The 9,159-nt window shown below is 36.2% G+C and overlaps 1 long non-coding RNA gene across 1 annotated transcript; it reads right to left on the bottom strand.

Moving 5' to 3' along the window:
• Positions 1-1,079: 1,079 nt before the first annotated feature.
• Positions 1,080-7,905, bottom strand: LOC149791728 (uncharacterized). The gene is made up of 3 exons (XR_016423196.1): positions 7,828-7,905; positions 6,009-6,151; positions 1,080-1,501 (listed from the first exon to the last, which is right to left on the bottom strand). It is a non-coding gene; the product is annotated as an uncharacterized LOC149791728 (long non-coding RNA).
• Between the last annotated feature and the right edge of the window lie 1,254 nt (positions 7,906-9,159).

Raw genomic sequence — 9,159 nt, 5'->3', positions numbered from 1 at the left:
CCAAATCCAATAATCGGATTTATAACCCTACAATTGCAATTAACCTTAGGGAACAAAACAGCAATCCAACAAGTGTTAAAGTCCCTGTACATCCGACAACCATGTTATTGTTGCTTTTGTTTCAGAGCATGTTTTCAGTACATATCTGGAAGCACCAGGAAAAATTCCCTGAAGAACCACCTACCCACGGGAAACTACAGGCAAGCTTTCTCACATACCCACGAAGGCAGACCCCGAGACTCGAACCCACGTGGACAGATGTGAGATATCGATGATTAGTAACGGCGAGCGCCTTAGACCATTCTGTCACCAGGGGCCTCTCCAAAACCATTAAAATCCTGTAAGTCCATGTACCCAAAGTGGGGCATAAACATAAAGAGAAAAAGGTCAGAATGCACACAGTAACACACACAAACATAGTATCATCCTTACATACTATCACGCACTAAAAGGATAGAAGTATGTGGGTTTTAATTTTATTATGAAAAATAGAATATTAGACGATACATACACAAATAACAAACACATCTGAAAATCACATAGAGCAGGTAATGGTGGAGTAGTCTATCTGTTTATGAGAGATTTGCGTGGCCCTGTTGGGTTTGATCGTTTCCGCTGTGACTTGCGCATATACTACGGATGTTGAAAAAAATGAGCCATCAGTTTCACTATCAAATGTTGTCAGGTTTAATTTCAAAATTCATCCTGACTAGAGATCTGTCAAACCCATTGTTTTGAATTAACCCTGGCTGCAGAATGACGACCCTCGTGAATTTGAATTACGTTACATACGTTTTAATGCCTGCAAAGAAGGAGAAAATTTCAAACTACAATGCTGATATATCATGGCAAGTTGTAGCATAAACATGGGAAATCACGAACTTTGAAAACTGTCACTAAGAGAGACGCTAACTCAGTGTGAATTTAATATATCTGTAAATGTGTGTCAGTCATTGGAAGGACAGAGAGCTATGAGAACGACCGTGTCGAGAAGTGGCAAAGCCATGACGCATAGCGAAAACGTAACGCAGCTGACAAAAAAATAATTAAACCTTTATCAATAATTAATGCAGATAAAGTACGACATGTTGATCATCTTTGCTTCAACCAATGAAATATTCATAAACATTGGAGTAAACACAGTACTGAAATATCCTGGGAATAAATCAATATGTACAAATGCACTTTAAATTCTTCGATATGCCTAAAACATTATCAAAACAAAACATGCTATGTTGCAGTCTAGACAACTCGATAGATATAATTGTATTTGCCAATGTATAAACTATTAAAATTAATCAAAAGCTATGTATGATATATATTGTCATTTTCAAATGATCATCGTAATAAGAAGTGTACGTGCTGAGCCAAAACAAAGATATTCCGAGGAAGAAAAGCGAAACTGGACTAAGCAAATAACAAAACCCATTCCATCGAAGTTATGCATCTGCTTCAAGTCAGTTCATAAGTGCTCCCGACACTCCGGATACAGAGATACTGACTAAAATAGAAGAAGAAAAACCTGTAGTATTCACAGATGAAGATGAAAAATGTTTTACTCAGTAAAAATATGTCTCATCAGTGGGAGAGAAACAATTAATGACAAACTAGAGAGCATGATTAACACAGCAAGCAAAGATACAGGGTCAGATGCAGTTTTAATTTTAAGTAATCAAAACTCATTCCATTCTCATTAATGACTATGACAGCCAGGTAATTGCAACGGCGTGTTTTAATGACTAAGACTGGAATTTGTGATGGTTCTTACTTTTCTGCTTTTTAGCAGCACTTCTGACACATTACTGGTAATTATGTGCTGATAAATTGGAACCAATGTCCTTTTCCCAATGATACATAGAGTTAACAGACCCATGCCGGCTTGGATGGGTGTTAAACACGAAACCATGGATCTATTGCAGCACCTTGGTCACGAATATTATGTGGAGAGGGACGCAAAGACAAAATCTGACGATGAAGGAAAAGTTAAACTTTAGAAGAGTTCTCTTAGACAAAACCAAAAGCATACGGCATGCACTTTAACTCCAATAACTTATAAGACTGGACCATGAGTCAATATACGACGGTAAATGACTTTCGATGAGCAAAAGGTAAAAAAAAAGATAGATGGATAGAAGCAAATCTGCACGAAATGCATTAAAATAGAGACACGAGCTGCATAGCACTAGATTTGTAGGTTTCGTTACACGTACTCACTGCGTTGAAAGGACTTTCCAATCACTACAGAGACGTTGCATGCAGAGGAAAATTATTTAAATACAATGTCAAAGAAATTCATCCGTGATTACAAAGGAAAACACCTACTAACCGGAAAATGCTGTCCACATTAAGAAATAAATCTTTTATTAACTTTAAAACCATAAGCTTTACCTGCAATTGGGATAAAACCGTAAAGATACATAAACATGCCCACTTTGTGACTGAAAACAAATTAATGACTGAAAAGCAGTATGAAGCTAGAAAAAGATGATAATATTTTCTTATTCTTTTTGTTTAAATTCCTTTCAATAACATTCGGTGAGCAGATGAAGACTTTAAAAACAAAGAACCCCACTTAATTTATAATGAAAATAAGCTTTTCAAAGGCCAAAAAGGTAAAGCATTTGCCATGAGGATAGTAACAGATTGGTATCTGGTGCTAATCAGTTTGAAAAACAAAAAGATATAGTTCTCTGAACTAACATTACGATGTCTTAAAGAGCAGCATTTATCAAAAATGAGTCATAGACAAATTCTACTTTAAGTAGCTCAATTATAAATTCCGTGATACAGTGAAAATGTGGTGGTGTAACTGCGGTGTATATGTGTTCAAAAAATTTTGTTATGGGGATATATAGTTATACATCAAGTTCTATGATATTTTTGCTAAGTAAAACAGATTACACCAAGGGTGGTACTTTATAATGGAATAGCCACAGGGCAACATATTTGGTATTACACAGATGAAGACGAAAGATCCCGGTGATCTCAAGGTTGAGAAAACTAATGAAACAATCAGCTGGCTTTGTGGGATGAGGTAAAAGCTTTATTAATTCAGGACCCATAAAGATATAAAGAAAGTATATAAAAGTGTCAAAATATCCGTGATTAAACAGAATGCAAAGTTTTAGATGTACCGATATCTTATTTATCAGCATAACATATTATCAAGAGATGAATTTATTCAGATTGCAATATCACGATATGGATAACATTCAAATTAACACAGACGCATGGTCTGTGTATGATGTCTTGTGTGTTTTGGTTGATAAAGCAATAGTTTACCTTACGGACACAACAGTAACTTGTAATGTTCTCGTAAGTGGAAACCGCGGTAATACACCATGTTTGTCAGACACTCTATAGTCACTGATATATGTTGTATTGTTTAATTGCCAATCTTTTCAGGACAGGTGTCTCCACTCTTTTCACAGTATCAAACTACCCTTCAATCGCACTCTGTGATAATTAAGAGTCAGATTAATTTAAAGTTGTTCTGGCTGATATGTCTGTCTATCTATCTATCTATATCTATATATATATATATATATATATATATATATATATATATATATATAAATAATACGGAAGCGACGATATTTTCTTGTTTAATGACTACACCATTGTCGATTAAAACAAAAACAGGATTCAACATCAGGAGTGAATAACTGATATAGCAACGATCAATGTACGTAATGTGCAAAATATTGGTTATAAAACCGTAAATTGTGCAATGCATGTAAAGAATACGATTAGACTTCCAGATTCTTACAGAGCATAATTCACTATATCATGTTGCATGTACTCAGGATTTCAGATTTAACATTACATTCGCAGCAGCACCAAAAGAAGTAGAAAGCGAAAACCAGAACTGTTGATATTTCGTTGTGACATTAAATTCGTGGCATGGTTCATCCACGAATGTCATAAAAATTGGAACCCGACAACTTTAAATAGTTTAGGGTACTTTACTATTCATGCATTTGTTAGAGTTACCACGCTTGATACAATATCCATTATTGCAGAAGAATCTTTTTACTGTTTAGAATCAGGCAAATTAAATGAACAGCACGGTCTAATTTGATTTATATCCATATCGTCTATATTAAAACCTTCAGATTTAGTGAAATTTAACTATCTACAAATAACAAATTGTTAGAACATGACTGGCTTTTACGATTCGCCTATTGTCACCTAAAGGTAATAAAATTCTACTTTAGCCAATTGTGAAATCCTGTGCTTCTTATCAGCCTTGTATTTGTTCTGAAATCCGGGTTATATTGCTCTCTGCTTTCTTCTCTTTATTGTGTGATTCTCTTTGCTTTACATCAGTGCTGTCCAACCTGCGGCCCGCGGGCTGATTTTAAATTGCCCGCCAGAGCACGAGCAATTATATAGTCGTTGCTTTTCAGTTTTCTGCTGCGGCCCTCGGCTTTAAGAAAAACATTTTTCAGTGGCCCATGGTGTCAAAAAGGTTGGAAAGCACTGCTGTACATTCTACTTTCTCGTTTTCATTTCTCGCCATATGATTTATGAAAAGATTTGCATGAGCTGTGTCTATTGTACTCATTTATGTCTTTCTCTACTCCACGTTATGATCATGTCTTAGAATCCATCCTTTAATTTACCAAATTACAACTTATAGTAGCATTGCAAGACATCTTGCAAATAGCCTTTGTAGAGCTTCAGATTAAAGCTTATATAGTTTATAAATTTCATTGCTTGAAATGTAAGAAAATGAAGACAGGAGGCAATATGAATCTAAAGTTAGCAAAAAATAGAGAAAGTAACCTTACAAATAATTCCACGCAGTGTTGATTGTGATTTTTTTTTAAATAGGAAAATGTTCACAAGAATTTTAAAGAAGCCAGAATATTATTTACTTAAAGTGTGCTTACATCATATGAGCACACGTTATCTGCAGCACATTATAAAATGGTGAAATCACAATATGCAGAAGAAATAAACAGGATCTATCAGTACAATTTATTATTTAATTACGAGCCGTAATGTTTCTGGTTCATATGGTCCAAAACTTAAGTTGTTTTGTCGCAGAGTTGTCAACAAAAAGTGGAAAAGATTCTGTATTCAGCAGTGAGCAATCAAAAAATATCAGATCACAGCAATATAATTCCAACCTTGCAGAAATGCTTTGAAGACTTTTAAGTCTGAGCGCCAATTGGGCAACTTTTTTTCGGAGTAGGGGAGGTAATATAAATGAGAGACATATCGGGTTCGGGTAAAAATCAAACCATTATCAACACAATGTGCCATGAGAACGTTATGATCTAACTATTGCAACTTTTCGAAAAGCTATGGGGTTTACAATTTGTCAACCATCAAGGCTCGACTACCTGTTAACAAATGGTATTTTACCATACAACGTTATTACTCAAAACAGCAGACAAGACATATTTAAATGAATTGGGCAAAATGCATCAAATTTGCCGCTTTTGACTGAGATTCGAAACACCAAGTCTTGTTGGGGATTTAAAATGGGGTGGTATAAATCCTGGACAACAGCACCCCGACATCTGAAAAATGTTAAAGACACTGCTAATTGTTTTATAAATCAGATCGAACACTATAAGGGCATCAGAAAGAAATACATAGTGTTTAATTGCCAAGAGAACGAAATAAAACCAATTTGAATTTTCAGTTTTTTTACAGCTGAGATTTATTTATCAAGCAGAACTACAGGTATGGTTGTTTGGCTAACCTTCGCCGGATTTAGCACAGCAGTTATACGAATTGCTACAAAAGCTATACGAGATAAGATAATTCGTAAAAAGATTTTTTTAACAAGATAAAAAGGTAGCATTTATTATCAGCACATCGAATGGTATCGACAGCGTGATAGGCAGAGCAAACAGGAAAAAAGAAATCAACAATTAAGCGTTTGTTTCGACTAATAACGTGTACAACATGTCCAAGGAGACCAGCTGAACGAAGAAATTATGAATGCAGAAACAAACGACACAAATTTCTTATCACAGAAAAAGAAAACTTACCGATATTAGCCTGTACCGAGTTATCCTCGCACAACGCTTGGCCGCCCTATTTTTTCCTATGCAAAATAATGTCCCGCAAAAGCTACCATACATGAAGTGTCCGTTTCCTTAGGCAACCACTCAATAAACAGTCCATGGTCGTCCTGAAAAAATACGTTTTACTCATGCAACTGATAGCAGAATGGAAAGCTATTTGTTTTATTACAGAGAAGTGTGTGTGTGTGTGTGTGTGTGTGTGTGTGTGTGTGTGTGTGATTTCCATTTTTAACGTAGCTTGAAACAAAAATTCAGTCATATCGCTACGATGTCTGCAGTGTGGCAGTTTATAGTATCATGTCCCACCCAGCTGCCCAGTCACACCGGTCCTAAAACTAGTTCTTAATACTCCGGGCTTCGTACCTGCGACGACTAGCATCCGAGGCGGACGCTATAACCACTAGACCACCGGAGCGGTAGGATATGGAGATGAAAAGCTCGCGTATATTTTGTTACATTTCAAACAACAACCAAGTAATTTCCATGAAAACCTAACAAAATAATCTCCAAATATAATAAACATTCTTATATAGCACGTGAAATCAAATAGTTTAAAGTGCAGAAACATACTGAAGTAAAAGATGGGGTAATTGGTCAAGTCATGCAAATAATAAAAAGTTATACAAGTTATATTTTCAATATGTGGCACAAAACAACCATGTATGTTGCCGTTGAAAGCAGTAACTAAATAATAGCAATAAACAATCTAGCATAATTACGTAACACGAGAGATCATATCGATTGAATTACAAAACCCAAACTGATAAAGACCATATGTTTTGGCCCAATTTGGAATAATAAAAGACTTATGAAAAGTGTATGTTCAACATGTTGAACACTAAGAACACAAGTATTTTGCAACATGTATTTCTTGGCAAAATTCTCGATACGGCACGTACAAAGCACACTACTTTCAAGTTTACTTTCTAGAATGCATGACTAAACATTAAAATTAAAAATCATACTCGAATACAGCAACGAGTCATAAATAGAATTATCTCATATCTAATATGTGATATATTATTGAATATTTGAAATATAACCTTATTGATGCAACAACGTGTGGTGTCTTTAACGTCATGAACAATAGCAAACCTACAAAAAATGCGAGTTCTACAGCATTATTCAAAACGCCTGCCACAGACACGGAGAAAGGCAAGCTTATCGAGTCCGAGCCTGCGAGAACGAACACAGGGGGAGTGACTCTACAGCCCTGAAGATATAAGAAAGATCAACCTCCGGAGATATGCAGAATTTACTTATAGTTCAAATGGACAGACATGGTGTTCAGGCTTGTAACCATTCCGGGAAGGAATGTGCATACTACACTCGAAGGGAGAAAAGATACCGTTGGTCTAGGGCATCCTAGAACTGGAAAAACAAGTCAGCTTATAGACCCAAAAGCATCGAAAGGCTAGTATCCGTTAAATTTGTTGACGTCTATTTAACAGACATTCCTATAGAGATCCGATTAGACGCAACAGTAGATTGATGCTAATAGAACTTTAAACTAAAAATTAAGGAATCCAAAGTGGCAACCTACACAAACTACCCTACGGTGCAGACAGGGGCGAGAATACTACAGACAGAAAACGTAAAGGGGTGAGAATACGGGAAATCTCACAAGTGCGGCAACAACAGCGGGGTGGGGTGGGGGGACACGTCGCCGCTCCAACAAATAGAAACCAAGGTAACAAACACTGCGCTCCAAGAAAGGAAGAAAATACTTTATCAAAACTGGGAGAGGTAGGCAAAGATGAATAATCCAACAAACATAGCTCACCAAAAGTAAACCAAGTGGAAGAAAACTTCCAGGAGAGAACATCACAGTGCCCATGAAGGGAAACATACACATACACAGGAAGTGACGTTATTTACAAAAACAAACAAGCCCCAAAATGAGAAACAGAAAAGTAGAACAAAATAAGGTAAAAGGCGCGACCAGAGATTTTTTTAGAAAAATGACAGTCTAACATATCTTTAAAAAAATGCTTAGCCCGACATAGGATATACACAGAAAGGAGGAAAGCTACCCATATACAGCGGGGGGGGGGGGGGGGGGGGGGGCCACATCGCCGCTCCAACAAATAGAAACCAAGGTAGCAACTTGAGAGACAATACAGCCTGTAGTTCAACAGATAAAAACAGGAAATGAAAACAAGAGCACCCTGTACTTGTCAGAAGAGGACAAAACTAATAACAACGCAGAACCATAATGGGACAAAGACATTGCTGACTTTGTTCATCAAAGGAAATAATGTGAACCGCTGTATTATAAACGAACACACACACACACACACACACACACACACACACGTAAATTAGATCGATTCATGCCCGTCTCCAAACAAAAGCAAAGTAAACATTCTTTTTTTAAAAAAAATTAAAAAAAACAAGAAATGAAGCGCAACAACAGATACTCGCTCAAAATGAACGTCATAAATTAAGGGAGACAAGATAAAACAGAGAGCAATATAAAATAAGATCTTTAAAAAAAAAAAAAAAAAAAAATTCTAAAATCAAAGAAAGAGAGATCTCGTTAAAAATAAATCTTTTTTAAAAATTAGAGTACGAAAGCCTTTGGTATTTGGAACGTTATAAGGGTACATCTCTAAAGCTCTAACCAGCCATATATCTTGGTGCGTACTGGGGGGGGGGGGTGCTGATCAGTGATGTAGTTAGTGCTAAATAAAGAAGTGAGAGCACGCAATCAAGAGGTGAGGGAACGCGTGTTACTTAGATGCAGCGGTGGTGGTGGGGGACAACTGCGAGCACAAAAAAGTAAGGGAACGCCGTTCCCACGTTCACAAAGCACTACACCCATGAGGGTGATTATAAATAACTATGTATTTCTCATGACGTGCAAATAATGATCTTCCAAAAGAACAAGGATGTATCAGGATTCAAATTAGATAAATAATTGCCATTTAAAGATATGTGTAATCAAATTCTAAAAAATGACGCCCATTACTTTAATAGTCGGTGCTGAATGTATACTTTACCTGTATGACTTTAGTCTTGGATCTTATAATATAACACTCTCTATGTATTTTATACAACCATCAAATTCTCCTGTTTTTCTAATATTTCTAAGTTTTTGTCGTTTTTGTTGTGG

Source organism: Sinohyriopsis cumingii, chromosome 9 (genome assembly GCF_028554795.1).
Source record: "Sinohyriopsis cumingii isolate HCF-2022 chromosome 9, ASM2855479v2, whole genome shotgun sequence".
Classification (NCBI taxonomy): domain Eukaryota; kingdom Metazoa; phylum Mollusca; class Bivalvia; order Unionida; family Unionidae; genus Sinohyriopsis; species Sinohyriopsis cumingii.
This window is presented reverse-complemented; position numbering and strand designations above follow the sequence as displayed.